The following is a 22,151-nucleotide window of genomic DNA, read 5'->3' as shown; positions in this document are numbered from 1 at the left end:
TTGGCACTTTGTGGGCAGTAAATGCCTTGACTCATCTAAACTATCCCCTTTCACAGGTTTGCATTAGAGGATCCTCAATAATAGGAAGGAAATGGACCCACTCATCATAAAGAATAGACTTCCTTGATGTGCATGTATACTCCATCCCCCAGGGAGTATTCAAGAAGTATTCGAAACATGGCCCAGTCTGAGATGCAGTTGAAGGTATAAGACATGGCCCAGTCTGAGACATGGTTGAGAGCGTTTCAGTATTGATAGGAAATTTGATATAGATGAATAATTACTAAGAGCTTTCACAGCTTTAATTTTGTGGACCTACACCTAAAATAGGAAAATGGAAATGCATTCTTTGCCTTCTTACCATCTTAGCTTAAGAGGTATAGTTCTCTATGGAATGCCCAGAAGATAATCTACTCATATGAGATCTTCACATCATCAAAATCATGGTAACAATTTGAATGCTAAGTAGGTAATATAAAAATAAATACTGATTAAGTCCAATTATCATGTCTTAATATTGAAAACATTTTCTCCAAATAATGCAATGCCTTTATGAAAACAGGACTGGCAACAAAAGCAGCCAAGTATCCCCCTAACATTGATTATGTTTGTGAAAACTGCTTTGTGAAATATGTTCTTCTTAAAATTCAGAATTCCAAATAGGGGAAGGTTAGAATAATGAGGCCATTAAAATGACATGCTGATGGTGATCAATTAAGATATATTATAGCAATATAGACCTTCCTAAACCTGCTTCACTGGGAAGTCTATGTGTAGGACACAGATCTTCATCTTAAGTAAACGTTTGTCTGTGTTTATGGATGTCATCTTGTAGGTTTAGATGCTGCACTAAATTCCACAACAAGGAAAAGGAGAGAGACAGACAGAGAGAGACACACAGAGAGAGACAGAGAGAATTCCCCCAAAGACAACTGCTCCTTGCAAAGAAAAAAAATTATTTGTAATTTATTTGTACTCAAAGTGTAGTGTTATGATGGATGTTTATAAAAAAAAAACAAAAGAACATTTGGATCAAAATTTAAATGCTTGGGGAGTGATATGTTTTTAATAGTTTGGGATGAAGTAGTTCTGGAAGGAAAATTATTTGAAAATAAAATACTTGATCTAGTGTGAATTTTATGGTTTGTATACCATTTTAACAGCAAATGTAATCTCTCTCATTCATCTTCAAAATAATCCTGTGAGGTCTTCATTAAGGTATCTTAAGGAAATAAGTCTTGCAAGACTGAAAAAATCTGCCTAAAGTTACATCATTAGAAAGTGTCAGACCCAAAACTTAAGTCCACGTCTTCTGTCTCCCTTTTGTGTTCTTATCACTCTACATCGATGAGGACCTCATCTTTGAAATTATATGAAAAGTCAGCAAATTAAGGGTAGAGAAATGACTCCATCTGACAACATTCATTTGCCACCACTGCTGCATTCAAAGGACCACATGAGAAACTTTGTGTATATTTTGAGTATTGTAGGAAAAATTTTCCTTTTCTGAAGACCCTGTGAGCTTATAAGAGAAAGTAGGAAAATGATAATGGTCATAAGGAAAATTATAAGAGAATCAAAGGTACTAATCCTCAATTTCCTTTTTTTAACTTAATAAGTTTTTTGTTTATGTTTTTTATTATAAAAGTATACAGAAGTCAGAAGGAAATTATGCATAGTTCAACTATGCAGAGGTGATCACTGTTGATATTTTAACTTTTTTTTCCAGTTTTTATTCTATGAATTTTTATGTAGTTGAGGATCATGTCATAGTTACATATTGTATATTTACTCACATAATATTGTCATAATAATTTTTCCATATCACTAGAATTCTTTGTAAGTAACATTTTTATTACATACATAATATTCCATTTAATGGAAAAGGTATTTAATTGCAACACTTTCTTAATGTTAGATATTTAGGTTGTTTTCAATGTGTCACTATTTTAGAAATCGTTAGGATGAAAATGTTCTTCTTTTGAAAGTAGAATACCATACCCTATATTGCATTGTTTTGTTATAGAAGTAGATTATGATTTACATAACATAAAATATGATTTATATTATATATTTACAGCAATATAACATATTATCTTTACAAAACAGAAATGATTAGAATGAGTAGAAACTGTAAACCAGGATAAATAAACAGATAGATGAAAGGGAGAAGAAAAAAAGGAAAGATTGGTAGATTGATAGATAATGGTGGCTTAAGGAAGAAGGCATAAAGAGGGCATTATAAAGTAATATATATAGAAGCCAGAGGAATATATTTTCTTGGAGGATAAGGGGTATTGTATATAAAACAAGAATAAGAACTATTGTGTAAATTTGGGAGGATGTATTTGATTTTTAGAGATGTTAGAAAGAGGCAATTGAAGTCCTCTTTAGATATTTGATTAGTAGGGAAGTCTTGGAAACCTGATGTATTAGGGTCCAGACAGAGACAGAACCCATATCAGTGATTTCACAGAAAATATTTCATATAGTAATTTAAGTGGGTATAAAATTGCCCACTATTGAAAGAGTAAAGAAAACTCTAAGGTGTAGGAGAGATGGCAACTGCTGGAAGCTGCCAGCAGAGGGAGAAGCTCCGCTCTTCTGCACATGGTGTCTTTGGTGTCTCTGAGCTCAGGAGAGAGAGGCATCCTGGGTCTGGTACTCAGACCTCTGAGAAGGGGACCCTGCTGCTATAGAAACACGGGGAGCCATCATGGGGACAATGATTTGCTGAAGTGCTACTCACAGGAACCACAAACTGACAGAGATTCCCTCAGGACAACGAAAAGCCAGGAGCAAATTCTGGCTTCCTCTTCCAACCCTGCAGCCTTTCTCAAGCTCCCTCTATTCACAGAATCTGTTAGGGAAAAGCCACCAAAGCAAAAACTGGTCTCAGGACCAGCTTCCCAGAGGACACAAGGGTGGGTTTGGAGCAGAAAAATATTTTGATAACTGGCATAGCCTGGGACACCTGGGTGGCTCAGTCACTTAAGTCTCCCACTCTGGATTTTGGCTCAGGTCGTGATCTTGCGGTTTGTGAGTTCGAGCCCTGTATGGGGCTCTGCGGGTCGACCTGGGATTCTGTCTCCTCTCTCTGCCCCACTTTCACTCGCTGTGGTGCTCTCTCTCTCTCTCTCTCTCTCTCAAAATAAATGAATAAACTTAAAAAAATTGGCACCGCTCATATCTTCTGACATGGATTGAATAAATAGATCATTGAAGGCAATACACCTATTTAGGATAAGGCACTCAGAGCCAAGACTCGCTCCTTCTTTTCTTCTTGGATTGTGGAAATGAAAGGGCTTCATTCTGATAAATTCAGTTACCATCTTCCTGTGCTTTTAAAGAAAGAGATCTGAAACTCAGGATACACAGGTCAAAGCTCCTACTCTGCCACTGGATTATGTTATGACCCTGAACAAATTATTTACATCGCTTAGACTCAGTTTACTCTTTAATAAAAGGAAGCTATGCCTTTTCTATATCATGAAGTTTTTGTGAGGACCAAAATGAGATAATATCATGAAAGCACTTTGTATGTCACCAAATCATTGATTTCCTTTCCAAATCCAGATCGTTTCTGAGTATGACAGGGTGAATTTCTATAACATCACTTTTCTCTCCGATGTGTATTATAAACATTGATGGATTTTATGGATTAATCTTGTTTAGTATGACTGAAATGTATCACTCTCTTGCCTGCCTATTTTTCCTTTCTTTTTTTTTTTAAATATGGAACACTTCACGAATTTGCGTGTCATCCTTGCGCAGGGACCATGCTAATCTTCTCTGTATCATTCCAATTTTAGTATATGTGCCGCCGAAGCGAGCACTGTTTTTCCTTTTTTAAAAAAGTTTATTTTTTTTGAGAGAGAGAGAGAGAAGGCGTGCACAGGTGTATGTGCACACAAGCGGGAGAGGGGCAGTGAGAGAGTGAGAGTGAGAGAGAGAGAGAGAGAGAGAATCCCAGGCAAGCTCCATGCTGTCAGCACAGAGACTGATGCAGGGATTGATCTCATGACCCTGAGATCATGACCTGAGCCAAACTCAAGAGTTGGATGCTTAACGGACTGAGCCACCCAGACACCATTTGCCCCTTGCCTGCATATTGTATAGTAACTTCAGTCCCCACTGCCTACATTGTAGTCACATGCTACTTAAGCAACAAATTACATTTTCATCCTCACCTACATTTGCTAAAGTCTTTCTCCATAATATGTTTTTGTAAAATGAAAATAGGCATAGCCTCGTTTGACCTTCTATAATAGAATAGTTTACTTTGTGTGAACACATTGTGTTTTCATGATTGTATGTAAATCTCTTTATTCTATCACTTATTAATGATTTGTCTGTTTATAACATTTTCCTTGTGAGATTGTAAGCCCTTTGATATTGGAGGTAGTTTTTATTTATTTCTTTAAAATGTTTATTTATTGTGAGAGAAAGGAAGAGAAAGAGTGGGGGAAGGGCAGAGAGTGAGGGAGAGAGAGAATCCCAATCAGGTTCCACAATGTCAGCACAGAACCCTACGTGGAATTAGATTTCACAAACCGTGAGATCATGACTTGAGCTGATGTACAGTCAGGTGCTTAAAAAACTGAGCTACCCAGGCACCCCTAAAGGTAGTTTTTATATCAGTGCTTCTTACAGTGCCTTGCAGGTCACAAGTACATAATTAATACTTTTGCATAATATATTTGCAGAAGACTTGTCAAAACATTATATTCAATTTGGTATAAGAGGTGAAAGAGACAAAGAAACCAAAGATTACAGGTTTGTGAGTCTAGAAATGACAGGAATTTTTATGTAATATAGAAATTTGAAACAAATGATGGATTAGAAGAAAGTTATAAACCCATTTGTCAACATGCTCAGGTTTGGTTGTTAGGAGAATGCTTAGCTGAAATGTTTTGATCAATTAAGAGACTGTTTTTAGAGGGTTGGCAAAGGAGAACTGAGGAACAAAGAACAGAAAGGCCTAGGAGAGTGTCATTCACCTAATAAAATGTATTGAACATATTATTTTGTGCAAGGAATCATTGGTGACTACAATTGATAAGATTGCCAACTGTTGTGAAACGTACAGATTTAGTGCTTTAAACTGGTAGAAGCAAATCCCAGAAGTTGGTGTCCTTTCATATTTATTCATCCTTTCAACAGATATTTGCTTAGTACCATTCATAAACATGTTGTTGGGCTACATTCATTTGTTGCTACATAGCAACAAAGAAATCAGAGAGCCTCTGAGATAACTGCAATTAGTATATAAAACCCTGGGGAGCCAGCAGGCAATGGTGTTGAGGCTGCTAGAGGAAGAGGTCTCCTTCAATAGTGTCTGAGCCTGGAAACTTTCTTCTATTTGTCTTAGCCTTCTTGTGAACAATAATCCATGTTCTCTAACCTCTAATATATCTGACCTAATCATCAACTCCTGGAAAAAAGTATGGACACTGTCTAGAAAAGTACTGCTGGTCTAAAAAGTAGGTGTCCTAGATTCAGGGAATTCCTATCTTGCTAAAGCCAAAGTGTCTTAAGTTCTCTTTTCAGTAGATATTTTTTATATTTCAAGGGAGCAGACCACCTGGACACATCTTGAGCAGTTGTTGGGCATGGTTTGGCTGCATTTGTCCCCATATTGAGCCCTGTGTTTCTAGAGCTTAGTTAAAAGAAGAGATACATTTGCATTAATCACATTTCTGTTCAAAAGCTATTTCCTCAGAAATATCTTTGTATTAAAAGAGCAGATGTCACTCCCTATCCCTTTACTCTTCATTATTTTTCTCATGTTATTAATTGGCATTATCCTCTATATCATCGATTCTTTATATCTATTCTATTTATGGTTTGTCTACCCATTTGAATGTAAATTTTATGAAAACAGAGATTTAATTTTTTTTGTCATTATTGCATCTCCAGTGTCTAAAACAATGCCTGACATATAATAGGTATTTGATACTTACAGGATGGCTTTGTTGAATGGAAGACTAGATTTTTGTTTAAGTTCTCCGCCAAAACATCATTTTCATTATTTCCTTTGCTTTGATGCTAAAGATTTTCTTCCACAGGTTTCTCTAGCCCTTTAATATAGGGAACATTGCTAGTACTTGACATAATTTTATAGCTAGATATAGGGTCCAAAACCCAAGCTGGTATCTGGGAAAAAAAGATACCTTATCTAAGGGACCCAGGCACAAGAAAATGAATTAAGAGTCTCATTATCAAGTCAGTACTCTTAAATTAAGAAGGGGCTCTTTGGCTAGAGTTGGTACATATCAACCTTCTATCAAGTAGGCTTGAGGGGTCATTCTCATTAGTACTGATCCAAAGCTCCTTACACTGCTTTCACCTAAGTCTGGATTTTAGCCAAATCTAGACCAAAATAATCTGAGTGAAGAGTGAAGTGCACCACATGAGAGGAAAGGCAATGAACTATGCAGAAGCAAAGGACACTTTGAGTTTCTATGTAGCTGTAGCAACTGGAATCCAAACAACCAGTTTACCAAGACATTCCATCAATGGTTACCTGAAGAGTTACAAGGACTTAAATTGCATGACTAAAGTGACCAAAAACCTTAGTCAAATGAGCAGCTTGTTCAAAAGGATACATGCCCCCTATGTTTATTGCAGTATTATTTATAATAGCCGATTATGGAAGGAGCTCGAGTGTCCACTGATAGATGAATGGACAAAGAAAAATGTGGGACACACACACACACACACACACACACACTGGAATATTATTCAGCCATAAAACAGAATTAAATCTTGCCATTTGCCACAACATGGATGGAGCTAGAGAGTAGAATTGCTAAGTGAAATAAGTCAGAAAAAGATAAATACCATACAATTTCATTCATTTGTGGGATTTTAAGGAACAAGAACAAAAAAAAAGGGAAAAAAAGAGAGACATACAAAACAAAAAAAACCAGACTCTTAGCTATAAAGAACAAACTGATGGTTACGATAGTGGAGTGGGGGGAGCAGTTGATGAAACAGGTGATGGGGATTTAGAAGTGCACTTGTGTTGAGTACAGGGTGATGTATGGAAGTGTTGAATCACTATGTTGTATACCTGAAACTAATATAATACTGTATGTTAACTATACTGGAATTAAAATTTTTAAAATGAGCAGCTGGTAACAACTTTTAAAACATAATACAATGAATAGTCATATGTATGACCAAGGACTATGAAAATATCTGTTTTTTAGAAGTTTCAGTGATTATTTCTTTCTGGTATTTAACATTTACCATCCAATGCACAACAAATACATTTTTTTTTGCAGCAATATAGTTGGAATCTAAAACCCTTTAAATCTCAGTTTGTGAGTATCATGTTTCTCTAAAGTTTCACTCAGCCTCTCAGTAAATACTTAACACAAGAAGGATGGGGTAAAATCCTAAATTGCTAATGTTTGAATATAAATACCAATATGCTAGGGCACATATCCAAATGGTTTATGCAGCTACATGAGTAAAACTGAATTAGTCTGGAGCTTGTGGTCAAGAATGTCTTTAATGTCAGAGAAGGTACTTAAAGGTAGTGCTACCCTCACTGGTGATGATGAGTGTATATGTCATTGGCTGCTTTCTTGCCTTCTTTTGCTCTGGTTCAAGCAGAATGAAGGATTTTTTTTTTGTCTAGATGAGATTATCTATAAAAAGCCTTTCAGTCTCAAGCGTCTTGTACCCTCAAACTGTGCTCCTAGGAGTCTTCTGTGTTCCTCTGAACATCATTGAACATCAAAGTCCAGCATGGGAATTGAGGAGATTTTAGTCAGGCATGCACTTCATCCAGAGTAACTCTACTTTTACTTCATTTACATACTGGAGTTTGAAGTATATTTTCACTTGAACAAAGTGTTTTGTGAATAAAACAAAAAATTTTGGACACAAAGAGAATAGAGTGGGACTGGGTATAGGCCAATGACTCTCCAGAAAAAAGAACTGGTCTTTGTTAATTATTGGTATATCTTTCAATTTGATTTTGGTGATTCCAATGGTCTCTAACTGCATGAAAATGTGGTTAGATCCATTACCTCTATTACTTTTTTTTGTATTAAAATATGGTTTGTTGTATCACTCAATTACCAATGCAAGAGACCAGGGCAGGAATTCACGTTCTAAGAAAAAGCATATTAATAAATAGTTTTCATGAAAACAGCAATTTTCTGTGGAAAGGAATATTGGTATATCTGGGCATGCAACTTATTAATTATCTCTGAAGTTAGCTATGCATGATTGACTCTGATGTCTGTCACCAAGTATAAGAAAAGTCACTCATGAAAATATATATTAACCATGTTCTAAAAACATATTATAGAGACTGATTGATTTAGTGGGAAAGCTTACTTCATATAGACACATACATTTAACTAAGACAATGAGAATGCAAAGAAAATGGTATTTGAAGATAGGAGTTAATGGAGCAAGGGAAATGGAGAATGCAGAAAAATCACAACCTGAGCTCAAACCAGAGAAAACTTTTGAGTTATATTTTAATGATTATTTGATAGAACACCTTTTTAACACAGAAGTATTTAACTTGGCATTAATTTGAATCTTAGGTTCTGTGCCTTTGAGAGGCTATGGATTATAATGAGATATATAATTGGAAATTAGAGAGCAGTGACTATCATTATAAGGACCTCAGATAAGAGGGACATTGAAAAGTCATTGAGTTGGGTACCAAGGGGTTGGGGTTCTGAGCTAAGCTTTACCAAACATTACTGACCATAGACAATTAACATTTTCTCTCTTTAGGTCTCAGTGTCTATAATTTCAGGAAATAGAACAGTCATTCCTAACATTCTTCCCAGATCTATCATTATATGAATTAAAACAAAATAGAAAGCTTGGACTCATGGCACATGTGATATTCTATCTATCTATCTATCTATCTATTCGTTCATTCTATTTATTTATTATGAAATCTAGTTGAGATAAAAATAAAATTGATTTTACAGCAATCTGTGTGCAGAGAAAAACAGTTTGAAAACTAGAAGATAAATAGAGGGAGTGATTGTCAGAGGTTATTAATGAAAACACTGAAAAGAACATATCTGGCATCCATAAAAAAGGGACACTGTCCCTCTCAAATTATTTCTGCTTGAGAAGAGAGTGGTCTTTTGCCTCATCCCTCTTTTTATTGGTTCTAATAACTAGAATTTAAGTTTCACCAAATTTGAACATGATTTCAAAAATTCAAAGAAAATTCTACTTCTCAATAATACCTCCTTTCCTAAATCACCAGTATGTATGATAGTTCATCATTTGAGACCTGAATCATTCAGAGTTCTTAATGCAAACAGCAGAAGTCACTCTTACTAGTTTTAGCAGGAAGACTATTAGGTAGCCCAAGAAAACTTGTGTGGACCAAGAACTTAGCAGAAATGCTACATATCTAACAGTCACGTGCCCAGGAAACCCATATCAAGACTAACACCAAGGAAGTGTTATAGTAATACACCATTTCTACCACTTGATACTTATAGCTGAGCATGCTCAGGACTCTAAGAAAGCCATCTGAAGAGAAACAAATACCTTTGCTTCCACATTTCTCAGCAAATCTGATGTATTCACGTGTGATTATCCATGAAGGCTGAACAATTTCAGTGTGAGGTGCACAGTATTCCAATTTTTCATGCCTTTTACCCATCTCTGCATTAGATGAGGGCATTGGAAATGTGAAGTCACTGAATGGTAGAGCCTCAAGATGGAAGCTGCTTGGGTTCTTGAGTCTCTGGATGGAAGAAATCCAAAACTTGACAAAGAACATAAGTATCTGACCACACAAGTAAAGAACAGATCTTTATTGTGTGAATTCATTGAGCTAATCCATAATTAATTTATCGGTTATCTGTTAAAATATCTAATGCAAGTTACTATAATAGCACATGGAAAGACAATGGCATTAGTCATGAATATATATGTAACACAGGAAACTAGTTTTATTAGTTTCTAGTCATCTTTTCTGTCACTGGTCACAATGTTGTGCTTATTCATGGATGGCTTCCTTTCTACAGTACCATTCCTTGTCCCTTTGCTCTCAGTCAGGATTTTATCTTTACCTGGTAGGGGACCTAGGGAGGTTTCTTAAACCTTTATTTTGAGTGTTTGAACCCATGGATCCTGTTTGTTTAAGGTTGTTATAATCTTTTATCACTGAACATAGAAGGAATAAAGGGCCCCTCTGTGTTCCAGAGGATTTTTTGTGTTTCAGACAAATTCCTTACTGGCTGAAAAATGTTAACACCAACCTTACCCCTTTGATAATCAGGATCAGTTGCTTTAATAGCAGTCTTCTTTGTCTTCTTCTCCTCTTCTCCTTTTTCTCCTCTCCTTCCTCTCCTCCTCCTCTTCTTCCTTCCTCACTCCCTCTCTCCCTCCCTTCTTCCTCCTCTTCTTTTTTCTTTTCTTTTCTTTTCTCTTTCTTTCTTTCATCTTTCTTACTTTTTGCCTTTGTATTCAGTGATAAGTAAAGTGGGAAATAGTCAGTATTCATGTCAACTCATAATTAAGTGACCCTAATAAAAATTTTTTTCTTATGTATTAAGATCTTTAAGCTAGCAAAGTCCAAAGTCAAGGAGGAAAACAATAAATACCACCTCCATTTCCAACCATTAACTTTGGTACCCATATATTCTGGTCATGAGAGATACAGCCAGAATAGTCATTAGCTCAATGAGTGGATCACATTCTGAAAGAAAGCACTTTAACTTTGGATGGTAATGTTTTCTAGCTGGTGCTTTAACTGTGTCTTCAGTTGGCAAGTCCATATACCAGATGCCAGATGTTTCTGTACGGTTGGATAGCCATTACCATGAACATAAGCCTATTGTATTACTTCTGATGTAAGGTGTGTTTGGAAGCAATGTTGTGGGTGTTCTTACAATAGTGAATTCATTAAGTCCATAGTGCTGTTGTCAGAGAAACAGTGGGCAGGCAGGGAAAATGGCAGTATCTATTCCAGTGAGGCCAACTCATTGCCCCTTTCATGATGGAACTGGTCCAACATATTCAACTTCACACAAGACATCTTGCTAGTTCCCCTAGCTATTGGCCCCCTTTTGAGTTTAATACGTTTCTCTGATTCTGGCAGATTGGACAGTCAGTATTATCCTCACCTTCATGAGGTGAGGTCCGTGTTGTTGGGCATGTATTTAACTGCTTTCCCTGACTCTATACTCATGTTGTGAGTCCTTTGAGCAAACAGTAGAGTAAATGGGGAGTATGACTGACTGCAACCACAACACTGTTACTACATTTCTGTAACTCTAGTCCAAAAGGGTCATTTTTAGTGAGTATTCACATTCTGACCTCTGGATTATACCTCTTTTCCAGTCTTTGTCAACAATCTTCCAATCTTATTTCTTCCATGTGCCTTGCCACTGATTCAAAACATTAGCCATTGCAGTGAATCAGTAGATCTATACCTCTGACCATAACATTGACTATACCATGGTTTGTTTAACCATTCATCCATTGAAGGACACCTGTGTGCTTTCCATGTTTTGGACATTTCAAATAAAGTTTCTATGAACCTGTGTTTCGTATGTTTCTGTATGAACTTATGCTTTCATGTTTCTGGGATAAATGTTCAAGGATGTAAGTATTGAGTTGTTTCATAGGTATAAGTAGTATATTTACTTTTTAAAAAAAATGAACTGCCAGACTTTTCTAGAGTGGCTGTCCAATTTCCTATTCCCATTAGCAATGTACAAGTGATTCGGCTTTTCCATATCCTCACCAGCATTTAATGTTGTCACCATTTTTATTTTAGCCACTCTGGTAGCTGTGTAGTGAAATGTTGAACATTTTTTTCATGAACTGATATGACATTTACCATGTGAAATATAGCCTCTTTGGTGCCATGTATGTTCATGTCTTTTGCCCAGTTTCTAATAGGATTTATAATTATTCTTCTTATTATTATAAAATGGTGAGTTATAAGCCTATTGTACACACACACACACACACACACACACATATATATACACACATACATACATATACACACAATATATAGTGTTTGCTCGAAGGACTCACAGTCAGGGAAAGAAGTTAAATATAAGCTCAACAACATGGACTATACCTCGTGAAGATGAGGATAATACTGACTGTTCTGTCCATAGACTTTCTTTTTTATGCTCTCCACAGTCTGTCACATGCAATAGCTTTTCGTTTCATTTTGCTTTGTTTTCTAATAGGACTAACCTACTACCTTTTCCTTTTATAGACTACAGTTTTTGTGTCAAGTCTAAGAACTCTTTTTGTAGCCCTACATCCTTAAGTTTTCTCTTGTTCCTTGGTTTTTGATGACTTGGTTGAATTCAATTTTTTTTTGGCCACATTTATAAGAGAATTTACACTTTATACTCATTTGATAGATGAAGGGAGGGCATGAGAGGTGTGGACAAGGATGGGAAGATCACAGCCTTTGTTGTCAAATAGATCCAACATTACATCACAGTTTGGCCATATATTGGTTATGTGATATTGGTGGCTTTACTTATCTCTGCATCAAAATAAGGATAATAGTATCTATGTCATAGGTAACAGATTAAACAAGAGTCTATAGCATAAATCTGGGCATTTGGTTTATGCTCAATAAACAGAAAAAACTAGCTGTCTGTGTTAATATTACTAATCATAGTCACAGATCAGATCACGTGTCAGCATTTATTGTAGAGGAATTTAGTTATGAGATATCTTTTCTCATATTGGCATTCAGGACAATGAAGAGAAGCAAACCTGAGATATTATCTCGTAGTAAGAGAAGATGTTTTGGGTAGCAATAAGGAAACAGAAATTACCAAAGAGGGCATACAAGAGGAAGAGTATATGTTGGGAGGTGTGTTAGACACTTTCTAGTGTCTTGTGTTCTCTGCATTGGGCAGAAAAAAATTCCCAGCTCTTTTGTTTTGGTGGGGTCATATTACTACATCTGACTAATGGGCAGTGATGAGAAGTAAGTAGGTTTGGGTCTTGAATCACTTTTAGAAGGGAGCTGCCCTTTAAAGAAACTTGATATTCAGAGGACTTTGAATCAGTGAGAAATAAATGTTTCTGTGTTAAGTGAATATTTCAGTTTTTTGTCGCCACATCTTGGGCTAGCTGTATCCTTACGAGTACAGAATATTTTCCAATAATGGTCACAGCTTATCTTGGCAGGACCTCTTACTAAAAACTGTCTAACAGGGTGCTTGTCAATATTTTTACAATTAAATTCTAGACTTGTTGGTAGTTCATTCAAAGGGATTAAATGTGGACATTCAATGCAATCCCAATCAAAATTGCACCAGCATTCTTCTCGAAACTAGAACAAGCAATCCTAAAATTCATATGGAACCACAAAAGGCCCCGAATAGCCAAAGGAATTTTGAAGAAGAAAACCAAAGCAGGAGGCATCACAATCCCAGACTTCAGCCTCTACTACAAAGCTGTCATCATCAAGACAGCATGGTATTGGCACAAAAACAGACACACAGACCAATGGAATAGAATAGAACCCCAGAACTAGACCCACAAACATATGGCCAACTCATCTTTGACAAAGCAGGAAAGAACATCCAATGGAAAAAAGACAGCCTCTTTAACAAATGGTGCTGGGAGAACTGGACAGCAACATGCAGAAGGTTGAAACTAGACCACTTTCTCACACCATTTACAAAAATAAACTCAAAATGGATAAAGGACCTAAATGTGAGACAGGAAACCATCAGAACCTTAGAGGAGAAAGCAGGAAAAGACCTCTCTGACCTCAGCCGTAGCAATCTCTTACTCGACACATCCCCAAAGGCAAGGGAATTAAAAGCAAAAGTGAATTACTGGGACCTTATGAAGATAAAAAGCTTCTGCACAGCAAAGGAAACAACCAACAAAACTAAAGGCAACCAACGGAATGGGAAAAGATATTTGCAAATGACATATCGGACAAAGGGCTAGTATCTAAAATCTATAAAGAGCTCACCAAACTCCACACACGAAAAACAAATAACCCAGTGAAGAAATGGGCAGAAAACATGAATAGACACTTCTCTAAAGAAGACATCCAGATGGCCAACAGGCACATGAAAAGATGTTCAGCGTCGCTCCTTATCAGGGAAATACAAATCAAAACCACACTCAGGTATCACCTCCACGCCAGTCAGAGTGGCCAAAATGAACAAATCAGGAGACTATAGATGCTGGAGAGGATGTGGAGAAACGGGAACCCTCTTGCACTGTTGGTGGGAATGCAAATTGGTGCAGCCGCTCTGGAAAGCAGTGTGGAGGTTCCTCAGAAATTAAAAATAGACCTACCCTATGACCCAGCAATAGCACTGCTAGGAATCTACCCAAGGGATCCAGGAGTACTGATGCATAGGGGCACTGTACCCCAATGTTCATAGCAGCACTCTCAACAATAGCCAAATTATGGAAGAGCCTAAATGTCCATCAACTGATGAATGGATAAAGAAATTGTGGTTTATATACACAATGGAATACTACGTGGCAATGAGAAAAATGAAATATGGCCTTTTGTAGCAACGTGGATGGAACTGGAGAGTGTGATGCTAAGTGAAATAAGCCATACAGAGAAAGACAGATACCATATGGTTTCACTCTTATGTGGATCCTGAGAAACTTAACAGGAACCCATGGGGGAGGGAAGGAAAAAAAAAAAAAAAAAAAGGACATTAGAGTGGGAGAGAGCCAAGCATAAGAGACTGTTAAAAACTGAGAACAAACTGAGGGTTGATGGGGGGTGGGAGGGAGGGGCGGGTGGGTGATGGGTATTGAGGAGGGCACCTTTTGGGATGAGCACTGGGTGTTGTATGGAAACCAATTTGTCAATAAACTTCATAAAAAAAAAAAAACAAAGGGATTAAATGTGGATTAAAAGCAAGGAAAATGTAGAAAATTTAAAATAATATTAAACTATAATATTTATTATGTGTCAAAATTACCTAATCATATTATCAGTATAATATGTTATAAATAATAAGTATAAATTATCTTTTAATGTGATGTTTCATCTTGATGGGTTTTTAATTATTTTACAATTACTTCCCGAACATTATTATTTAATATTTGTGTAATTTTATGCCCATTTTGCATTTGGTGTGAGAATTAAGAATTCATTTTGTTAAATATTTGTTAAAATATTTGCAGGATATTTTTGTTAAAATATTTGTAGGATTTTGTTAAGGTATTTGCATTTGCAGGATTATCTTCTTAATATTAACCTAGAACTCACAAAGGAACATATGTAATTTTAATATGATACCATGATATCAAATACTCTGTAATAAAAGGACAACGATTTTGGTACTAATGTGATATTGAAGTAACATATAAATAATCCAAAATATATAAAGTAATCCAAAAATAATTTGGATTAAATCCTAATCCACCAAATAACCCTTTTTACCTAAAAGTTAATAGTTTGTCTTTTAATTTAAAATGTTTCATAGGGCTTTTGGTCATTGATATAATCCTACCCTGTGAATTACATATATTTGCCAACAATGCTAATCTAGAACAGCATATTTAAACTTCAGGTATTTTATTGCAAGAAATATTTTCTCTTTTTTCAAATATAATAATATTTCTTAAATATTAACATTCATTTTAATTCCCAGATATAACATTTACCCTTATGGGGAGCTATCCTAGCTCGATATACAAAACTCAATGTCCATACTACCTTTTAATAATTTAGCAGTTATTTGGACAGCTAAGTTTTGACAGTGTTAATTTTATAATTTACACTATTTCCAGTATGGTCAAATTCAAATTTAATTCAGTAGGTAAAGTTTTTACAAACTTCTTCATTAAAAAAGAAGGAAGAAGAAGAAGAAGAAGAAGCAGCATAATCTTTGTGTGCTTTAAGATTATACTACAGTTTATCTCTGGCTCTCTTTAATACAGGAAAGTTTAGGGGATGCAAATGCACTCAGCCAGAATGGACTACAATGAGCTGTGCTGATGGATGTCCTGAGAGCAGTCTGATTTCCTGGGCCCACTGCAAACAAGAAGAAGCATTTCACACCCTGGAAAGTGACTTTGAGGCTTAACAATATAAAGCTTGGGGCTGGCTAAAAGATGCCACAACACTTGAGTTCCTCCATGATCTGACACCAACCTGTCATTTTGTCTGCCACTTTATCATACTCGACAGTATATTCTCATTTTGTGGGACCAATCAGCATTTCTCCCACAAAACCATATTTTTACTAACTTTGGGCACCCTGGCTTATGTCGCCAGCCTGAATGACATTCCATTACTCCTTCCTCCTCCTTCTCCAGGGGATGAAGTTCTAATTCCTCACGGCCTTGGGCCCTCAACTAACAAGTAAAAATCCAGATATTCAAAAAGCTTTTTATAATATTAAAAGCCTTCATATCTATTGTCTTATTTGGTTCACACAGGAAACATTTCCAGAATTTTAGGTCAGAATCAAGTTTGTTTAAATACAACTTTTCAGATGAGGAAAATAGAAAACAGAGCTGTGTTTTGATTCACTAAGATCACATAAATATTTGATGGAAGAATTTGAACGTAAGTAATTTGTCTTAAGCAGAGACCTTCTTTCCTCTCAATACCATATATGACCCCATAACTTTTTTTTACTTCACAAAAAAAAATGTATAATTTAAGAATTGGAATAGCTCTTGAAAATACAATTTAGTTATCACTGACTCTTGCTTTTTTCTTCTTATTTTTTTTCTGGTAGGCTTTCTTGAAGATGAAGTGGCCCAAGGCTGAGGTCAGTGAATTAGAGCTCAAAAAAGTATTTGTGGTTGAATATATATCAAGGATATATATTCTTTCTGCCATTGAGAACTGTGACTTTGTGATTACGTTTGACACACAGTAATGATGAAAAAGAAAACAATCTTCCTGAGTTCCAACATGATGCCAAAGACTGGTTTTTTCAAATGGCAATTTGCTTTTTCCTCATTGTAGGACAACATTTTACTTATCCAGAAACATTTAAACCAACTGTAATTCCAAAGGGGTCAGGGATTTTAATGTAGGGTTTGAAATGACTTGTCAAAGGGCTAAGCTCCAGATTTAGAGTTTCACGAGAAACTTTGATTTCCCAAAGTGATACATGAGCCTTTTGAAACGGCTTTGCTCTGCTCACTCATCTGATTTCCCTGTGGAGCACACAGGCTTTGTAAGTAATTTGATCCCCAAAGAAACGCCTTTGGGAAATGCCAAGCCAACACAAATCATGAGGCTTAAAAGTGCCTGCTGCTCTACTACTACTGTGTGTCTTCTTGAAACGTCTATACCTTATGTGCCACAAAGAGGGTTGAAACGAATCAGAAAACCGTAGCTGGGGGTGAGGGAAAAAAGGAAGAGAGATTACATTTCGTCAGTCCTTTTATTCTTATCTCTAGTTTCTAGGCTTTTGGACAAGTACAGTGAGATGAAAGAAGGCCCCTGTTGTCTTACTGAAAGACAAAGCCATGGTTCCTGGTGCTCAGGTACAAGTCCTGGGTTGAATATATCACAGTTAAATCCTGGGAATATCTAGTTCTAAGCTGGCAGAGAAAAATGCAGCTGACACACAATTTAAGGGTGTATAAGGGGAAGAGAGAAAAAATTAAAGTGACTTGTGGGTTATTATGGCCCAGAGGGGATTGAGAGGGCAACTGGAAGTCTTTTTATTGGATTATTTCCACTCTTGTTGCCGTATATATTTTGGAGCTTGTGGAACTATGATTCACTATGTTGCTGAGAGAGAATGTTGAACCAGGACTCATAGATCTGGGTTGCAATTATGGCTTCCATACTGTTGTCAACCTTAAAATAAAATAGCCACTTATTTTAGTACCAAGATAAGTTTATTTGGGAATGGCAGAGGAAATGCAATCGGGACGAACTATGTCAAATCATAGGCAAATCTGAAGAGACGGAGAGAAGTCAGCTTTTATAAAGTTTGGAAGGAAATTGAGAAGAGTGGCTTTAAACAAAATTCATTGGAGAAGAACAAGGGTTGGAGGTTATAGTGGTTTCTCATTTGCTGCAAGTGGTGGTTAGTGCACTGCTGCTAGGTTAAGGAGGAAAGTTTCTTCTTTTTCTGAAAAGCCGGAAATGAAATTCCTATGTGAAAATGGCCTCCCTTGTCAAAACAATTCTTATCTTCCTTCTTCCTGCTGTTTATGCAAGCTGCAAGGAATGGTATGTGCAGGATAGCTACTCACTTTGGGTGTCCTGACTGCTTTAAATGAGATTTCCTTTACTCATGGTCACATTGTCTACTCTATAACTTTGGCTAAATTACTTGGTTTCTATAGTGATCTCTTTTCCTTTTCAGTAGGAAAAATTTGACAATATCAATCTGTTATACCTCTCAGGCTCAAATAAGATAATGATGATGAAAACCTTGGTATCTCATAAATCATCAAAGGAATGTAAGGAATTGTTGGATTGCATCATAGAAAGTGTGTGACATAGCAAATCTTCATATTTTTTTGCATTTATGTAACCATACTATACTACCACATTTTTGTTTGATAAGATTGTAGCTTTCAATAGGTGTACTCATAAATTGAGAACCTGAGACTAAGATAGTAATGTGGCCTAAGATTTCCCTGGTGGTACAGTATTTTACCAACAGGGCCTTCAGATTACAGGCGCTCCACTTGTTTACATTTTGAATTGGATACAATGTGCCAAAGGGATAGGCAAAAGGCTCTGCTAGAAGACCATTCCTCAGGAGCCAACTATAGAACAGTATTACAATTACTTTTCTCCCCTTCCTTCTTTCCTTCATTCCTGCCACACACAGCCATGTACTTAAAGAAACATTTATTCTAGTGCTCAAATTTGTTTGTGGAAGAAGTCATATTTACTATGGAACAATACTATCATATAGTCATAGAATTCTCATACTACATCACTATGAATTTCATATAAGTCCTTAGATAATGGAATATCTGATATCCATAATTTTTTTTTAGCTTATCCATTTCATTGAAGAAAACTCACTGTGTTGAAATAGAAGTATCACTGAAATATGGAGAAGGTTTGGTACACTGGTTTTTAATAATCTGCAAAAAGATGAAGAGATCTGCTAAGGATGGCCGGGCAAAACCCTTTATTTGGCATTGGGAATGGGAGGGAAAGGGGGCTGTCTTGTGTGTGGGCATCACACCTCTATAAAGGAGGAGAGTGTGCCACCCCATGTGCTCACCACCCCCACAGTTCTTATAGTCAAGACTCTTATTCAAGGAAGATTATAAAGATGAGGAATTCCATGCCAGCCACTAAGCAATTTAACCAAGTTACCTTAACTAAGAAGATCTAAACAATTTTATAGAGAAAAACAAAGAAACAACACTCAAATAGTATACCTACAAATTAGCGAAGTAAATGACATTGGTCTTCTCATGAGCTCATGAGCTCTTAGTAGACAATGGCATTAAAAGTTCTGAGGGAACAAAAAGACTTAAATCTAAAATATTCCTTATGGAAATTACCAATTAAGTGTTTGAGCCAAATAGATTTTTTCAGATGCTGAAGGGCTCAAAAGTATATATAAAAATAATATAAAAATATGTAGAAGCAAAATTAAAGTGAAATCCAAAAAGGTAAAACCATTTGGGAAGTGGCCTTCAGTGCTTATTTCTATGCTAAGTACACATACACACTCACACACAAAGTTTAGCATCTACCATTGAATATACTTAAGATGGCAATTTACCTGCCTCAGTAATCAAGGAAAAGACTTGGATTCTTTTAGACTAATTTAAAGAGGTATTATGGAAATGACTCAACATTAATGCTTTTAATTTACTTTTATAAACCCTATATTTCTTGACAAACATAACTCCTGATTTTATGCTTACTTATGATGCCAATCAGTGTTGCAAATGGCAACAGCCAATCCTTGCTGTATGAAAACCAGCCGGGTAACAAATTTTACTTACTCTCAGTTTGCCATTACTCTCAGTTGCTTATTAAAAATTGAGAAGAAACAATCAGAAAAAAAAAAGACAATAAATGAATAATGGTTAGAGCTATACCTGAGTGATAACATTCCAATATTTTTTAATTTTTTTTTTTAACGTTTATTTATTTTGAGACAGAGAGAGACAGAGCTATGAACAGGGGAGGGGCAGAGAGAGAGAGGGAGACACAGAATCCGAAACGGGCTCCAGGCTCTGAGCTGTCAGCACAGAGCCCGACGCGGGGCTCGAACTCACGGACCGCGAGATCGTGACCTGGCTGAAGTCGGACGCTTAACCGACTGCGCCACCCAGGCGCCCCTATAACATTCAATTTTTAAGGGAAAAAAAAACCCTTTGGAAAAATCTCTTGAAATTCTTTTAGTGAGGGATAACTCACTAAACTTAGTGAATTGATAACTCATATATCAACTCATTGCCAGAGCAAGAGCTTCTGGATTCCATTTCTTGGCTATATTTTTAAATTTATCTTTTAATGTTTATATACTGTGAGAGACAGAGAGAAAGAGAGAGTGCACAAGTGCATGAGCAGGGGAGGGGCAGAGAGAGAGGAGAAAGAGAATCCCAAGCAGGCTCCACACTCACCAGGGGCTTGAACTCATGACTGTGATATCATGACCTGAGCTGAAATCAAGAGTCAGGCTCTTAACCACCTAAGCCACCCAGGTGTTCTGTATTTTTAAGTGGAGTATATAAAATGGAGAAAAAAAGAATGCATGAGGGGGTATGTTGCTAGGCTGAAAGCAATACCAGAGAGACTTGATTCTGAAAACATGTATGTTAATCTTATTAATGAGTATATTTTTTTAAAGTTATTTATTTATTTTGAGAGAGAGCAAGACAGAGCTCATGAGTCGAGGGTCAGAGAGGCAGGGAGAGAGAGATTCTCAAGCAGGCTCCACATTGTAAGTGCAGAGCCCAACGCAGGGTTTGAACTCACCAAACCTGAGATCCTCACCTGAGCTAAAACCAAGAATTGGTTGTTTAACTAACTGAGCCACCCCTGACACCTCTCTAATTATTATTCTTTTGCTGAAACACTACATGTTCTCAAAATGGTGGCTTTGGGGTCTATTGCTTAGCTTTGGCCAACCTCAAAGTGAGAAATGTAGCCCACAGTGTCTGGAGGAAAGGTAATACTTATCTAGAACTTCAGTATCTAAGTAGTGAACTATGATAGGAATGCAACCTTTTATTTAACAAGTGCTAAATATTATTTAGCACTGCCTGTGTTCCAGGCACTCTTCTCTTTCTGTTGATTACAAGCAGTGATCAAAACAGGTAACATTTGTTGCCCTAATTGAGTTTAAATTCTAGTGTACAATACAGAAAAAGTAAGCACCAAAAAGTAAAGGAAAAATATGATATATTCCAAGTGATAGATATTATTAACAAATGAAGCAATAAGAAGGTGAGTGCTGTAGACTTGGGTTTCATTTTAGAGTGTTATCAGGAAAGATTCACTAAAAATGACAAATCGCAAAGTCCAGTGTGCTTCCTAGAGAATGAGTGAGGGGTGAATATAAGGAGGTGAGTTCACAGAGTTGAGGGCATGTGGTAAATCAAATTGGATTTTATAGTTCTTTAATTTCAGTATAGTAGCCACTGGCCACATGTGGCTTTGAGCACTTGAGTGCTTGACTGAATCGAGAGTGTTGTTTACACACTAGTTTTTAAAAGACCTTTAAAAATGTAAAGTATCTCATTAATAATGTTTATATTGATTTATATGTTGACATGATAATATTGGATTATTGATCCAAACAGAATATCTTTAAATTTTTATTGGCCTGTTTCTTTTTATCTTTTAAACCGATTACTAGAAAATTGTGGCTAACTTTACATTTCTGTTGTAGAACATGGTCACAGACCATTCTAGGAATTTAACTCTTACTCATAGGGGATCCAGGCGTCACTGGAAGGTTCTGAATCAGGAAGTGACATGATTTATCTTAATAGGATCCCTCTGGCTGCTGCAGTGAGAATAAACTATAGAGAGATGAAAGGCAAGTGATGACATAGGAGACAACTTCAATAATCCAGGCAAGAGGTGACTCACCGCGGACCCAGTGAAAGCAGTGAGGATTCCTAATACTTTTCCAACATGTGTCCAGGAACATGTGGTGATGAACTAGATGTGGAACTCTAACCTGAATAAGAATTCCTAAAGAGAGTTGCTG

The 22,151-nt window shown here is 36.5% G+C and overlaps 1 non-coding gene across 1 annotated transcript; it reads right to left on the bottom strand.

Moving 5' to 3' along the window:
* Positions 1–3,729: 3,729 nt before the first annotated feature.
* Positions 3,730–3,836, bottom strand: LOC115524289. The gene has a single exon (XR_003972002.1). It is a non-coding gene; the product is annotated as a U6 spliceosomal RNA (small nuclear RNA).
* Between the last annotated feature and the right edge of the window lie 18,315 nt (positions 3,837–22,151).

This window comes from Lynx canadensis, chromosome C2 (assembly GCF_007474595.2).
Source record: "Lynx canadensis isolate LIC74 chromosome C2, mLynCan4.pri.v2, whole genome shotgun sequence".
NCBI classification, from domain to species: domain Eukaryota; kingdom Metazoa; phylum Chordata; class Mammalia; order Carnivora; family Felidae; genus Lynx; species Lynx canadensis.
The sequence above is the reverse complement of the archived record's forward strand: the minus strand, read 5'-3'. Positions and strand labels throughout refer to the sequence as shown.